Source organism: Parasteatoda tepidariorum, chromosome 8 (assembly GCF_043381705.1).
Source record: "Parasteatoda tepidariorum isolate YZ-2023 chromosome 8, CAS_Ptep_4.0, whole genome shotgun sequence".
In the NCBI taxonomy this organism is placed as follows: Eukaryota; Metazoa; Arthropoda; class Arachnida; order Araneae; family Theridiidae; genus Parasteatoda; species Parasteatoda tepidariorum.
Window position 1 is genome coordinate 15,295,139 of NC_092211.1, and position 17,785 is coordinate 15,312,923.

The 17,785-nt window shown below is 26.7% G+C and overlaps 1 long non-coding RNA gene across 2 annotated transcripts in view; it reads left to right on the forward strand.

Moving 5' to 3' along the window:
- LOC107450672 (uncharacterized) overlaps positions 1-17,785 on the forward strand; it is a 180,631-nt gene that overhangs the window by 55,898 nt on the left and 106,948 nt on the right. The gene's annotated exons all lie outside the window — the stretch shown is intronic.

A 17,785-nucleotide genomic window follows, 5' to 3' on the forward strand; every position in this document is an offset into this window, starting at 1 on the left:
AAATTTAATTTCTTGAATTTGAAATTTTAATGAAGTCAATGTTACGAAATTCAAATTAGTTAATGCAATACGATAAATGGAAAAAAACCAGTAAAATGTTCATTGTTAATAAGTGATTTAAAATTTTAATAATAGTAAGTGTTTTTATTTAAAAAATACGATAATGAAAACACAGAATTGAAAAAGGAAAAATATTTAAAAAAATATTTTGTATGGATAAATTTTGAATTGAATGGATAAATTTTAAGTTTTGAAATATATAGATTTCTCCTTTGATACAGACAGAGACTGACAAGAAACTTTAAAATTTGATATTAGAAAGGGACAATTTGAAATTTTAATGAAATCAATATTACAAAAATCTAATAAGTTTATGTAGTACGATAAATGAAAAAAATTACTAAAATATCTATTGTTTATTGTATCTATTGTCTAGGTGTTATAATTAAAAATACAAAAATGAAAATGTAGAATTGAGTACGGAAAAATATTTTGAAAAATATTTTTTTAAAAATACGGAATGGAATTGATAAATTGTAGTTTTTGAAAGCCATAGATTTCTTCTTTGATTCAGTTTTGAAATTTGATATTAGAGGAGGGGGGGCGAAGAAATCATCTTTAATTTTCTGTTTTCTGACCTTCAGGAGTATTTCCAAAAACATACATTTTATAACTTTGAAATGTAGATCTTTTTTTAAAATCTGAAACTTGAATTAACTCATTAAATCATAAGTCAAAAAAAAAAATTTTACGTCTCAAAAAAAAATATTTAATTTGAATTTATTTGATCTGCATTGAAAACTCCCTAAAAAGTTTTGTTATTTCTTTAATAATGAAGTGACATTTATTTAAATTTTCATTTTAATGGTACTCAATTCTGATCTTATTCGGTGCTCAAGTGATACCTGTACCTTATTTAAAACCACTCTTGAACGCTGCTAGTTGTTACCATTAAATTATAAAATAAATTATACTGTTGAAAATTTAATTGCTTGACAATTGTTTGAAAAAAGAACAGCAAAGAGTTATGCTCAAGGTACTTATTTGGTTACTTCATTTTGCAATATGCTAAAAAAATTCTTTGACAGTATCTATTCTAGTTCAATGGTAATGCGTCTTCAAAAAAAAATATACATAAATAAATAAAAAATTTTGTATTACACTGTAAAAAATTCCGTATCAAATTAAGGTAAAAAGTACAGCCACTCAGGGTGCCGGTACTTTTTATCGAAAAATCCCTTTTTACAGGAACATGTTACGGAACAAAAAAGTCTGATGTACCATAATTTTTACAGTAAAATCACTGACTCACTCTAATTAAATAAATATTAGTAAAAAAAAACGGTATAATAATTTATGATAAATTAGATTTTACGGTAAAATGAATTTTACCAATAATGTATCCGAAGTGCCGGTGTTTCATACCGTAATTTGGTCCGGAATTTTTTCGTGAACTTTTTTATGTATATTTTCTCTGTATAGTACGTTTACTACGTTGTATACTACGTATAAGGTGTAATATGTCTTATACTCTCACGCAACCTATTGACTAAGAAGAACTACCCACAGGCTAACAATTGTACGAGTATTTATGTTGTCCACAAATCTATTTGCTATTCAATTTTCCGCACAGACATTGTAATATACAATTTTAAAACAGATTTGACTCTTAAAAGTATTTTATGTAATAATACTTCATCAGATTATAATTCTGGTTAATAATCCATGAAAGTATAAAATATAACAATAATTAAGTTGATCGTTAAATCGTTAACTTGTAGTTAAATTGATAACTTAGAATTTGTAAAATTTTTAGATTAAGCAAATTTGACAAATGCATACATTTATTAAAACTTCTAAAATATGGAGTTTTGAGTATTTTAGTTGTTGTTTATCTAAGAAATTATGATAGATACTTTTAAAATTGTTAATGGTGGGTGATAGATTAAATTAATATGTTATTAAACTGGAATATATTTCATATACATTATTTTTTTCAATAAGTTTAGTTTTTCATTTAAAATTGTTTTTTATTTTCTATTTTTATTTAGTTATTTATTTATTTTATTTATTTATTTTTTTTTGTGAGAAAACATTAGTATTTATTCGAATTGGTAAAGGTTTGTTCAAGAACTGACGAGTCTTTCATACATTTTAAACTAGAAATTAAAACATTAATTGAACATAAATTTATGTATTCTATTGCATTTGCAGCAATTTATTTTAATTGTAATATTCATTTTGACACACGGAGAAAAAAAAGACAAGGTCAAAACTTCCAAATTTGATAAAGTTTACCTTGTTTCTAGCTATATGTGAACACAGAAACGTGGAGTAATTTTTACCATAGTGCTTTGGTATTGATTTTGGTAAAATAATGATATGGTTATGGTTTTATAGTATGGTATAAAGTTTGGTAAATATGGTAAAGTTTGCAAATTTTGTCATGATGCTTAAAGCATGGCATAGAAACGATTTATTTGGTTAAATTTACTTTTCAGTTCTGTATTTTTTCTGAAAATGTTGTAATAAGAACTATGATTTTGAAAACCGAAATTCCCTGTAAACCACTGAAAGGAAAAATTGCAAAATGAATTATTTAAATACTGTATATTTCGGTTTCTAAAACCAGAATTATAGCTTTTTTTTATTTTTTTATTACGAGATATGTTATTTCCATACATTAAGATAATTTTACTTAAAATTTTTTCTCCATTCAAGAAATTAAATAAATATTTTTAAAATAAAGCATATTATTCAGAATTATAAAGCAATACTTAAGGGATTTGCAATTGAATGATAAATTTTAAGGAATGGTTTACATTTTTTTGTTTGCTTTCATTCTCTTATTAAGACGTCATTGTGTCATCATTGCTATATAATAAATAAAAAGTATTGTAGAAGACTGAAAAAAAAAAACTTGCATATTATCTTTATTTCCAAATAAATACATTTTATCTAAGTGTCTCTGAGGACCTATGAAAGCTGACGTTATGAAATTGGAACAAGACAGCAAGGTCTACTCTGTTGCCATTCTTATCTACGAAATTTATACTTACTATAGTCGTCTGCCATTTCGCAATCAGCAAATTGGCTGCAAGGGCTTTCTTTCTACAAGAGGTTGGATAATTCTGGAGGGCCTCTTCTTTTTCTTTTTCTGTGTGCGCCATTTTTTATCCTGAAGGCATGCTGTTTGCCACCCAAGTTGAATAGTGAAATCTTGACAATTTAAAAAAAGTAAATAGAAAAAAAAATTCAAGTGACAACGAACGCGTTGTTGACGAGCTTTTTTCCATATAAGTTAGATTATTCTTTTAAATTAGAGATTGAGAATTAATCTTTAAAAAAATGGTGTTTAGGAAAAAAGAGTGTCGGAATTTTTCAGTCACAAATGTTATAATTTGAAATGTGTGAAATATGATTTACATTTTAGTTTCTTACAAAAAGTCGATCACTGTTTTATTTTTAATTTTTAATCATTTGGTTTCCTCTTTACTCAATTTCAACTAAAAAATCTATATGATTGCCATTTCAAGACTGTATTTTTGAAAATATGCGTGGGACATAATATCTTAAACTGATATAATTTAAAATTTTTATTTGTGATGGTTTTAAATCTTATTGCTTATAAATGCGTTTAATACTTAATATAATCATTTGGGGGGGGGGTAAGAGGGAGAGGAGATATTTTTAAATTTTTTTAAAATGTAAACTACTCAAGAAATATCTTTTGACATTAAAGTCTGCTTTTTATAATACTTAAAACAGTATATAAATTAAAATCAAATAAATTTAAATTGTACAAGGCAATTTATTTACATTTTATATTTAAAAATGTAATTATTTTAATCAAAACATTTACAAATACGATTTTTAAAGAAAATTATAAGTATAAGAATAAATATTATATGAAAGTAAAGTGATTTCTGAAGTTGTAATATATAATCATATCTCCAATGAATGTTCAGTAATATTAATATCTTAAATCGTAAAGTAAGTGTGTTTTATCACTATTTAAAAACAAGACTAATTTTTAATATAAACACTTATATTATTGAGCATTAATAATAATCTATAAAATAATATAATAATGATAAAATTTATTTATTAACTAAAATTATTTATTAATTAAAATATTTACTAATGATATAAAAATTTATTAATAAAAATTTATTTGTGTGTTAAAAAAAATATTTTTAAAGTGTTATTTAAAATTTTTTATAAGGCACGTGGCTAAAATTTTAAAATGACAATAAACGATAATTTTAAGCATTATTTTATTGGATAGAGATAAAACAGATGACACCTAACTCCACCTCCATACTACTTGAAACCCCATATGGGGTGCCAAAACAGCCAGTCATTGTAAGGGGGTGGATGGAACATTATCTTTTTCTTACTATTAATGCCTTTTTTTTCTTCTTTTTCTTCTTTTTTTTCATATTGGTTAGCATAACAGAATAAATAATAATTTCATTTTATAATACTAAAAGCTTTTAAAAAGGTATTAGTTTTCCGATATTATTATTTTTAATTATTATTTTAAAGTGTTTGTAGTTAATTGTAAAGTTATATATTTTTTGTTAAGTATATATATTTAGTAAGAGTTAATTGTTAATTTATATATTTTTTTAATTAATTCATTTTATTTTATTTTCAATTTATTTTAAATTGTACTTATCAATGTTCTTTTAAATCATTTAAGAGTTCAGTTTGAATTAATAAATTTAATTATATCAGTTGCACAGTGATTTTGACATGTGTGTGAGTAATGGAGTAATTTAATTTATAATTATTCCATTCTAGACTCATTGAATTTAATTTACGTAGATAAAATAATATTATTGAATTAAAACTGTTGTATTTCCGCTATTTCTGAACGCATTTGGTATAACTAGTATTATTTTTTTTCTATATTTGTTAACTTGTAGTTCATAGTTATTTAATCCCTTTAATATAAATTTCTGAACGACTTTTTAAATTTCATGAATTAAATAATATTAAAAATAAGTAATAATGTTTTATGCATGTTATCAATTTAATTCTTAAATTTTTGATCTCCTAATGTTTTTAAGTCTGCATTCTTTTAATTAGATAATAAATTAATTGTAAGCTTTTTCTTTCTCATCCAATTAAGATGGATATTTTATATTATACATTTTTGTAAGAGTTATGATAGAGTTAAGGCAATAAAAAATTAACCAAACATAAAAAATGAAAAAAATTAATTAAACTTTTGAAAAAATACATATTTTACTACATTATTGGGAGAATTATGCTCGAAATTTTCATATCGATCTTATAACTATACTTCGAACCAATAAAAATGCTATCGAACACAACAATACAATTCAACTTATAACAATAGCAAAAGTATAAGTTGCGTACAAATGTAAAATGTGAATGGAAATTTGTAAATAAAATAATAATAATACTAATAACAATAATAACAATAATGATTACGTAACGTAAAACAACACATAAAATATCGACAAGAAAGACCATGAAAACCTATATTTAAAGACTTTACTTTCAAAAGACAGTCAACATTTTGTCTTAATTTTCAAAGTACATTAGTTTTAAATAGTTGAAAATGAATGAAAAGCTTAAAAAAGTAATGAACACAACTACATAGAAAAAAGTGAGTGTCAATTAAAAATCCCCTGTAAAAATAATTACTTTCAACTTGAAAGTAATAAAAAACTCTCTTGTTTAATATATTTATTTATTTGCTTGATAAGCCAGAGATATTAGCATGAAGTATATTACTAATACAATTCCTTGTTTGTTGCGACCTTATATTTTCTCCTCCCCATGAAATTAAAAAATTTTAGCAACTTCCAATGATACAATGCAAACAATTACCAATTTTTCTATACCTTGTTTACTATAATCTAATGTTTAAAATACTTTATTTTATTCAAAATAAATTATCGTTAAAATGAGTCAGATTATTTTTTTAAAAAATATACAGATTTCATTTCGCAACCAACCAACCAACACATATACTAGTGGATTCAAAATAGGATAACTAGTGGATTCAAAAGCGTACTATTCTCTATTTGTTATAATCACATATTTTATTTTCTAGTTCTTTCTATTAGAAATAATTATTAACTCATAAAACCAACGTAAGTGACACTTAATCTTTAAATTGAGTCCTCTCAAGTCAAAAATGACATCAAAAAATAAGTAAATAAATAAAATAAAATAAAATAAAAAATAAAATAAACACTTATTTTTTGTAGATTATTATTATTATTATTTTATGCTCCAGAATTTTCAATGCTGTCTGTCCATTAGCTCATAATGGATTCGGAAGCGTACCATTCTCTCATTGATATAGCTTCATACTTTCTTGTCTTGATGAAGTCAAAAATAACTATCAATTCCTCATAAAAACAGCGTAATCAATTTATAAATTATTGTTAAAGTAATGTCCTCGTAAGTTACATTGTTAAAGTAATGTCCTCGAAACAACAAAAAACAACAATTTTTTCTTCCGTAACTTATCTACTTTTTATGTAACGGAATGTTAAAGCTAGAGATCGGCACGGAGACATTGGAGTATATTTAGAAGAGCACCATTCCCTTATTTGTTATGACCTCATATTTTCTGGTCCTCATAAAATTAAAAGCTCCTCGAATCAACAGGCGGTCTTGCTTTTACAAGCAAATAAAGCTCAATATTGATACTACTGAGAAAACTAAAAACCGTTGTTAGAACATGACATTCCAATGTCAAAGGTCAGTTTTTATGGACCATAAGGGGCGATTTAGGGAAGTGCTAACACTTTCAAACTGTATATTTTTATGAGCCATCATTCTTTTGGTCACATGCGCGATTCTGGATCACTAACTGGATTGTGAGCTAGATATCGCGCAACACTTGTCAGAGTCATTCGCATGCAATACTAAAAGCCCTGGTTGTAATATTAGGTAACAAAAGATCTCTTAGTACAGTAATTATACGACCTATCGTAATCGTAAACTTTATGGATACGGTTTCTTTGATTATACTTTATCCCATACTACTACATTTTTGTGTCTAAGTTATGTTTTTTATTATTTACTTATAAGGAGAATTTTATTTTCAATAAAAACTCCTTTTTATTTATTAAGTTATGATTACCCGTATATCTTTCTTTTCCACCAACCTATTGCTCTATAATAAAGTAATTATTTTGCTGTATTTTAGTAAGCAATTGAAAATTTAGTCTCCTTTATAAAATTTAAAAATTATTTGAATTCAAATAAATATGTTGAATTTCGTCGCGCATTAGTGCTGGGAAAATTAAAACCATTTTTATTTATAAGTATGTCATGTGAATTTGTATTTCTATGGGATTTTTTGCCCAAAATGCTAATTTTCGTGCCTTTTTGTACACCATGTTATGTTCATTTCTAGGTCAATACAGAACTAAGTATGCATATTTTAAATCTAGCAAAAAATATTTCAGAATCATGTATTTCAAATCAAAGTGTTAAAAAAAATAAAAGACTTCCGGTTACTAGAATTTTGTTAAATAATTTCAGAAAACTAGACTTAAGTTATTTTATTCTCTAAGTTTTTAATTAGGTCTTTTTTTTTTTAAAAAATGACTTTTGAATTAAATTAATTCTAAATTAACTAAACAGAGAAAAAGGTCTAAAAAGTTTAAAACCAATCTGCTGTACTACAGATTTGAAAAAGCCAATTTCAGATTTAAGTATTTAGTCAATTAGGAAATTTTTAATGGAAATACGGAATTAAAAGCCATAATTAAATAAAATTGACTATTGAAAATTTAATAGAAAACTTATTTTCTATAATTTTGAAAGTATTGTGAAACAAACTGGAATAAAACCATTAGTTTTCATTGAAATTTCAACTAAAGTTAGAAATAAATTTTGCTTACTGCTATCATCGTAAAAAAAAATGAAATTCTACTAATTTCATATTATTTCCTGGTAACTTTAACCATAGATAATGAATAAAAAAGTATAAAACTTTGAATTTTTCCTATTATTTGTTTGTTATATTTTACATACAGTACTTTCTTATAACTGAGGAAAAAAATATTGTCAAAGCAATTAAAATATGGTAAAATTTACGACATTTCTGAACCGATGGGAAAATCAAACAAAGTCAAATATCATATTTTCCATATACTTGTTAGTTTATTATACAATATTCATATACTTTATTGATTTATCAGCAAATGTTTATGTGATTTTAAACATATTTTATGAAAAGCCTGTTCTTCAGTTTTTCTTTCAGTTCATTTGCTGTATACATTTTAGGACCAATATTTCCGTTTGATAATATAACTTGAACTTAACCCTGGGAAAACGCAAAATTGGTGCGGAACCTACATTTTTTTCAAAAAGTTTCATCACCAGGGTCATTGATCGAAAAGTTTGTTCTATTTCTTTAGTCAATCATGGAAATTCGAACTAATGAAAGTTTTTTTTTTTACTTCATCCAACCATTTTTTTTTCGACTTAATTTTTTTTTCTCTTCTGAGGGTCTTATCTCTTGAAAATTTGAACAAAGTCTCCCTTAGAAAAAAAAAAGTTTTTTTCCCCCTATACATAGAGAATGGAGGGAGTTCTTCCCAAAAAGTGACGTAAATCAACTCTCCGCCCCTTTTCTCCCAAGTGTGGGTTGCTAAAAAAGAAAGGGGGGTATTGGAGAAAAGGGGGGATAAATGATGGCGTCAGAAAGGGGGCTAAAATTTTTCTTTCTTTTTCCCCGGAAGGAAAGAAAAGAAAAGAGGGGAGAGAGGGAGGAATTTTCGGTCAGGAGAGGAAATAGCATAGGGGTAGTTCCCAACTTGAATTTGGAAACAGCTCGATTTATTCTTTTTGCAAACTAGTTCAGAGGGAGAAACAAGGAGAAAAAAAAAAGAAAAAAGAATTTCCTGACTGAGTTCTTTGTTTATTAGATAAGGAGGAATGATAAGTAATCCAACTGTTTTCAGTATGTGGGTTCATCTTTGACAGTGGGCAAAAGTTATACCTAAGCTTGTTTTTTTATTTTTTTTATTTTAGCTATTATTACTAGATTACCCCTGATTATTACTTTTAACTGGAATGTTACTTAGTGCTTTAAATTAGAAAATCAAATACTGCTGTAAATAAGGAAATCAAACGCTGCTGTACATTAGAAAATCCAATACAGCAGTATTTGATTTTAAATACAGCAGTATTTGATTTGATGCAAATTAGAAAATCAAATACTGCTGTAAATTAGAAAATCAAATGCTGCTGTAAATGAATTATAGTCGAAATTTTCATTAACATATCCAAATAAATAAATAAGCCATCTTACAGCATGTTTTAAGCGATATCTGGAGATTCACTAATTGTTTATGTATTGTTTGTTGATCATAATTGCCATTTCATGAATATTATCAAACTCTGTTTTTTTTTTTAATTTCATTTTTGGCATTTCGCAAATAGAAATCGATGCAATTTACAAATAGATAATAAATTTCGAGCATTGACGTGAAAAATATTTAAACAGATTCTATTTTTCGATTGTGATTGAAAAGTATGTTTAAATGTAACGATTCGGGTTATTTGTTGTGCTTCTTGTTAATCACAGTATTTGCAGATTATTGTTCTTATATTTTTAATAAAGTGTAAAAAATTATTGGAAGAAGAAACGGAAAAATCATTTATAATTCCTAAATGTAATGTTTTCGTTCGTATATAAAGTTTGTTTTCTCATCACCAGATATTTACTATTAGAAAATTGATGATTTCCAAAAACTCTGACTAACTTTTCTTTAACCTAACTTAAAAGAAAGCATAAAATTTGACTGTTTGTCTGTTAATTTTCGGAGGTACTTTTTTTTAAAAAATAACAAACTGTATAGGGATTTATAAAATTTTTTAAAAATAATATCTCGTAAAAAATATAACTAAATTAACATGATTTTTTTAAAGATTGTTCCGTATATATATTGTTTTACACTTGTGAAGTTTGTTACAAACATTTTAGAATAAGTTTAATTTTTACAATACTATTCTCTAACTGTGTTAGTGACGCCAACAAACTTAATTTACGAGAGATTTGAGTTGTAGATTCCTCCTGCAAATCCTTCTACCTGGTCTGCAAATCCGGGATTGAAAAATAATTTTTTAGCAAGAAACAGATGTTGTAACCTTAATAAATTGTTAAATTGAAACTTGTTTTCATTTAATCATGTAGAAAAGTAATTAAGCTCAGGGAGAATAATTTTATATCATATTATGGTTCAATTTTCGATTTAAAACTTTCAAAAAATTTCACTATTTCTTGGTTAAGATGTATCTAAATTTTTAGAGCATTTTAATTTGTAGCATCAATTGAATTCTCGGCAAATTAGGAGCCAAATTAAGCCATATTAAAATGCAGAATTATTCTTCTTCAGCCTAATTACTTTCCTATGTGGTTGAACGGAAACAAAGTTCTTTTTAACAATTTGTTAAGGTTACAGAAAATTCGTCTAATGTTAAGGTTCAACCCACTACCGATTTAATTATAATATTTATTTATTTTTTTGCGAGTGTCTAAAATGGCAAATTAAAAAAATAAAAATACTACTTTCTGCCTGTTGGTAATATTCGTACTGTTCTATTTTAACAATTGCTAACAGTACTAACATTTAAAGTAATAAAAGCTGAAACATCTTTTGGAACTGGGGGGTGGAGTTTAAAACACGCATAAAATTAATGGTCGTAAATCATTGGTAGAAAATTTCTAAATGGGCAATTCAATCTATCAACTTAAATAAAATGCTGTTTAGTAGTCAAGAGTAAATTTTTTGTATACTACAATAAGTTTCAGTTTGTACAATAAGTATAATAAGTTTGTACAGTTTCTGCAATAAGTTTGTACAGTATAAGTTTTTGAAAATGTCGAAAATTTAATTCTCGAATTGTTGTAACTTCACAAAGGATTGCTAAGAGAAGGTATATATTTATTAATTGCATGACGAGTATTATCAGAAAATATTTCTTATTAGAAAGTACTATATTTAATCTATATAAGTATTATATATCAATATTAATTATTATAAGAGTGTATTTCTTGAATGAAAAATTATTGTACATTGGTGTCTGTAACAACTATTGTCTAGAAAGTTTGCATTGGAAAAAGTATTTCATGTCTTTAACATCTGTTATCATAAAATATTTCTATCCCCCCCCCCATAAATGCTGTAGATACTTTTGAATATGAACTGTTTTTTTAAAGAATATTTTTGTAAACAGCAGGTTTTATTAGACACTGTTACTTATTAAAAGAAATATTATACATTACTATATGTTCCTGTATATAACAATATCCTTCTGTATTGTTGTTTAAAAAGTACCTTTTATTAATTTAAGTTCAGTTGATATACCAAAGTATTTATTTTTTTAAGCAGGAGTTTAATTGCGCTTGAAATTTAGGTTGAATTGTTTGATAAGCTAATGTCTCAATTATTGTTCGTACACATAAAAAACCACTGAAAGAGAAAAAAATGTAATTCCTTTAATTTCTTTTTTGTCCTAGAAAATTTTATTTCTTTTATTGATTTGTGAGTCTGTTGATTGTTATTAATACAAGACATTCTGTTGATTATTATTAATACAAGCTCAACAAAGTTTCTAAAATAATCCAGACTTTAAAGAAAAAGGCTGTATTTTGAAAATTAGTTTAAAGCGTTTATTTATATAATTAGAGAATTTACGAATTAGTTAGTGAGTGAATCATTGAATTTGTCAATCAAGTGTTTTGCGGATCAGTTTAAATAAACAAAGGGAAAGGAAATAGCAGTCAAAGGAATTTATTAATATCATCTATCATTTTGTTATTCATATTTTTAATTTTATTTAAATTTCATTCTATTTGATTTTGAACTTAAATGAAATTTTTTTAATAAATATTTAATAAGGAATGAAATTACACATTATTATTATTATGATTTTAGCATTTGTGTATTCAGAAAGTAATTTAGATTCCACAAAATTGGTTTTGTAAACAATTCATAATAAATTGCATTATTATAACTGAAACTTATTAAAAGCATGTCAATAAATCAAGGAAAATAATAGAAGGGTGTAAAGTCGAGGCATAACTAACACCTGATATTAATCAGCGAATCAGTTTTTTATTAATCAATGTTTAGGGGAATGAATCAGCTTTTGGGGGTCTATAAATTAAAAAAAAGCCTATAAATTTACTATTTGTATCCGGTAGACTGCATATTTTAATTTTATTACATTTCCTTTTATTTTATCTTGAAACAAAAATTTAATGTCGATGAATAAAAGAAGAGAAAAATTCTGGTAAAGTAACCGCTCTGTAAGGTAATGACATTGCTGGTAAAAAGAACCATAATTTTGATTAATTCTCTGGTTAACTACCATAATTATCTACCATAACTCTGGTTAACATCTTTTAATGTAATTTTATTTAATGTAATTTGATATTTAACGTTAATTTTGTAGGTAACATTTGATCTAAGAATAAATTTATTTATATTTGTTTTGTATTCTTATCCTGAACTTGCAATTCAGAACACACAAAATTGCTTTGCTAAGAATTTATAATAAAGTGCATTATTTAATGACCAAAACTTGTTAACATCATTTCGATAAACAAAAGAAAATGATAGAGTGATGCAAACTTGAGACATAACTAACGCCAGATAAGCGATTCTATGAGGTACTTCATTTCCTTTCGAAAACAGATAGAATATTTTCACTACATTACCCTTCTAAATACCAAAGCATACCTTCATTTACACACAAAGGAACGAAAAGAACTTATGGAATGGGAAGGGGTAAAAATGGGTATCTATTCCCATTTCTACCCCTTTGCCCTAGTGATAATAATATCAATCAAGTCCCCGAAATAAACACACAGTCCAAAGGAATCGTTTGCTCTGCCCTAATTACTTCGAGCTTCGAAGAGTAGCATGTAGCTTTAGAAGACAGTTTTGAAAACGATGTAGCTTATTTCATTTCATTAGGGGAGAACTCTTTTCAGAATGGCCGCTTCGAAAATGGCGACGATCATCGAGAAGAGCCCCTTTGTCGCGAATTAATGCGAAAACGGGGAACCTGTAAACTGCCAGTTATTGAGAAGGGGGAGGATGGCCCGATTTCCCATTTGTACACTATATTCTCCAGACTTGAATTATTCCCCTCTTTTCCGTTTACATGGGACGTTTTGTAGATAAACATATTTTCCTTGCAAATGGGTGGGGTGGAGTGGGTGAATGGAGTTTGTTTTAACCCCTTCCTCCCTACCTGTGTCACGATTTTCTCTCGCCTTTCCAAACATAGGGTGCATTTATAAAGTATTGGCCGGAAATAAAATATGCATTAATTTTGATACAGAAATAGTTGTGTGAATAGTTTGCATTTGAATTAATGAAGTTTAAAAAACCACTTTATATGAGGTGAGATATTAAAAATTAAAGTTATGCAATAAATTTTAAATCGAATATGCTTTCTCATTAATAGTTATACGAATTAATAGTTATACGAATTAATTAAAAAAAATACAGTTAAATAAATAAGCAGAATGACATTATTACTAATTAAGGTCAAAGTTTACATTAATTCTAATACACAGGATGCGTTAAGCGGAAATAAAATGTACAAAGATGTAGATAATGCTGGCACATAAATAATTTCACGATTTAGTTTTGATTTGAATTGATGGCATTTTAAAGAATTGTTTAATATCAAGTATGATATTAATAGAAATTTAGGTGAAAATTAAGCAATGATGCATCAGAAATAGAATATAACAAGAATAGTTGCATGGGTTGGTTTCATTTGTATAAATAAAGTTATAAGTATTGCTTCATATGACGCATTACATAAATTGAAGTAAAAATAAGCATTACTGCTGAATTAAAATATACGTTGTGGCGAAATAAAATACGTATCATTCCGAAAGGGAATAGCCATTATACCGAAACAATATAATTTGCTTTTATGCTGATGCACATTTTTCATATAAATGAATGAGAGGCCGGAATAGCCTGGTTGGCAGGGCACTGGACCCATGTCCAAGAGTTCGTGGGTTCGATCCCTGCCGGCCGAAGACTCCCAGTCTAGTAAATGGTGACTGATGCATGTTAAATCTGTCGAGTCGCAAAGTCCTCCATGTTCCCATAACAATTCAATACCTCTGGGGATCCAGGAGTTTCCTTGTCTTCTGGATTGGTTCAAAATTTCAAGGCTACGGAGTTAAACATAACAGTCGTAAACCCAAAATTGGATCAGCTGTACAACTGCGGATATAAAAATAAAATATAGATGAATGAAGTTTAAATAATTGCTCTGTATGAAGTCTGATATAAATTGGAATTTCATCATGAATGTAAATTTACAGTAAAAACAAAGATGGAAATTTAATAATAATAAAAAGGATTTAAATTACAAAATTTAACTTTAAAGTTTCAAATTAAGGTATTAAACCGTCGTAAGGTATTAAACCTTCTAAAATATGCATTACTTGTAATTTATATGATGGTAAACCTTATCTGACTAAATGCTTCTTTTATTGCGTTATTCAGTTTATTTTTTCCCAGCAATGTTTACTGCACCCTAGAAAAAATTAACACCAACAGTTGAAGTTTCGTTATGAAATCAGCAAAATCCAAGTCCATAAAAAAGTCCTTCTTTATCCTACTGTTAACTTCACTATTGGAATGTTTTAGTTAGGAGTACTAAAAAGTTCCAATGCGTGCGAGTGGTATCAGTGCAATTTATCTGATGTATTACGTGTGCAGTTGGCATAAATAGCAGCAAAATGGTTGCTCGTGCAAACAACAAAGATGACATAAATGAGGAAATGTGGTTCCGCGGTGTTTTTACTTGAAGCAATTAGATAAAGTATACTATTGCAATTTAGATAAGAATGACTCTACATAATGAAAGATTATTTTTTAGTTTTTCTTTCATATATATCTCTTATAAAATTGGTGGGGTAAATATCTGATTTTGTAAACCAATTAATTTAGTTTTTAATCGTATAGCAAATATCAAATTTCATGCGACATATTTTTTTTTTTTTNTCTTTGTTTTTTTTTTTTTTTTTTTTTTTAAGTTTTTAATGGTCTTAATTGAATGTTAAACGTATGCGCTTAATGTTCATTAGAAATTGATGCCTCTCTTGTCACATTAAATGTTTAAGGTTGAATAATAACAAGTATTTTTACTTGAAGCAATTAGATAAAGTATACTATTGCAATTTAGATAGCAATGGTTCTATATAATGAATGATTATTTTTTAGTTATTCTTTCATATATATCTTTTATAAAATTGGTCGGGTAAATATCTGATTTTGTAAACCATTTAATTTAGTTTTTAATCGTATAGCAAATATCTAGTTTCGTGCGACATTTCTTTTTTTTTTATTTTTTTAGTTTTTAATGGTTTTAATTGAATGTTAAATGTATGCGCTTAATGTTCATTAGCAATTGATGCCTTTCTTGTCACATAAAATGCTTAAGGTAGAATAATAGCATGAATAATAACAAGTGTTTTTACTTGAAGCAATTAGATAAAGTATACTATTGCAATTTAGATAAGAATGACTCTACATAATGAATGATTATTTTTATTTTTCCCTTCATATGTATTCTTTTTTAACATTGGTCTAGTAAATATCTGGTTTTGTGAGGGATTTGTTTTAATTTTTAATGGTTTTACTTGAATGCCAAATATATGCGTTTAATGCTAGTTAGCTATTGATGCCTCTCTCGTCGGCACATAAAAATCTGTTTAAGGTTGAGGAATAACACCAAAAATCACAAATCAACAACAAAATCAAATCAAAAAACACAAACAAAAATCAAATCTTTTTTTTTAAAGCAATCAGGTAAGGAACACTGTTGCATTTTAGATAAAAATGGGCTGATCTGTAATTGATTGTTTTTAGTTTTTATCTCTTATAACTCTGATCAAACAAAGTTTTTTTTTTTTTAAATTTTAAAACTTTTTTTTAAAATTCTTAACATGCTTTCTTAATAAACTTCAAATTAATTGCTCTAAGCACTTTTTCTGTAAATTTGGTTCAAATTTGAATCACAATATCGATACTTAGAAAGTAGTATATAATACTATATATATATATAAATATAATATATATATACTATAAGTAGTACTTTAAAACTTTAAGTTGTAATTGTATTTGTAGCAATGAGACGAAGTAAAATATTTCAATTTAGATAAGAATAACTTTTCGCATTAAATATTAAAATTTTGAAATACTGTTTTGCAGTAGGGTTTTTCTAGTGTAAGCATCTCTTTCTGAATTTTGTGAATCAAGTGTTCTCAATATATTTCTTATAATGTCATCTGCATTTTATTTCAGTTTTTTTTTTTTTTAATTTTTCATTATTTTAAGCAAATCTAGAAAAATTATTTAAAAAACAGTTTAACGTATTTTTATTTACATTTCTACTTATTGTCATCTACAGTGCAAAACAAATAAATAATATTCAGAATATTAAATAAAGTCTGGCAAGTCTTGATAATCGGCCCCTATTTTTGAGCTCTTGAAACATGTCAATTTTTGTTTCTAATCTGTATATTTTTAAAGCGAATGAAACATTTAATCTAGAATCTAATTAAAATAAAGAGTTAAACTCTGTTTTCGGATAATTTGTATATTTTCAGGAATGCTTTTGGTGAGGGAGGAAAAAACTATATCAGATGAAAAATACTGGAGCACATCGTAAAAGCTTCCGTATCAAATTACATTATGAAATACTGGCACTTTTAGGATCATCATTCTTAAAATATTATACAGTAGTTCTTACAGTTACATTTAATTAATTACAGTGATTTCGTGATTTTACTGTAATTAATACTGTAAGAATAACGTATGACAGATTTTTTGTTCCATGCCGTATTCCGGTTAAAAATGAATCTTACTGTAAAAAGTACCGGCACTCGTAATGTGATACGGAGTTTTTTACAATAAACAGCAAGCTTTGGATATATCCAAAAACGTTTCTATTACACTAGGTAGCGTTTCTGAATTTCTTAATGCTTGGATTATGGACAGAAAATGTTTACAATAACAAAATGTTTCAGAAATTTTTATACAGTGATGGCAGTTTTGCCTCGGAGAGAAATGCGTACTACAATGTAAAAGATACCTAGTAATTTTTTTTTATTACTGGTGTTGAACAGCTGACCCAATTTTGAGTTTAAGAATTCCAATGTTGTAATTTTGAACACAATCAGGAAGATTCCGAGGAGAAATTTTTAATGGAAATAAACCACAGTTGCGTTAAATGGAGTGGAAAACCACAAAAACCTCCCGCGGTGAACCAGACTTCAATGGAACTCTAACTCATGATCCGTGTACTACTGAGGATATTTTACTTCTGCACTGTGATCAGTGCGAGCCGGGTGTGGAATTCGTATTAACCAGCCATTGTTGGTATTCGAACCAGGTTCCTCTCATTGGGAAGCAAGCGTTCTATTCCCTCAGATACCGCGGCCTTACCTTGCATAGTTGTAACTGCACGTGTTTAATGTAAGTAATGTGTACAGACATTTTTCCGGTACCATAGATGTTTTTTTATAAACCTATTTTTCATAGGTATAAATATTTAAAAGAAAAAAATATTTAGCACAACATTTAAAATATGTATTTATTTCACTGTAAAAAATTTTTGGAGTGTGATAATAAAATTTGCTTCAATCTTAAAATGGTGCTAATTTATAATATATTATCGTATTTCTTTAACTTATTTGGGCGATTTAAGGTTGCAGTAAATTTGCCCAGTATTATAATTC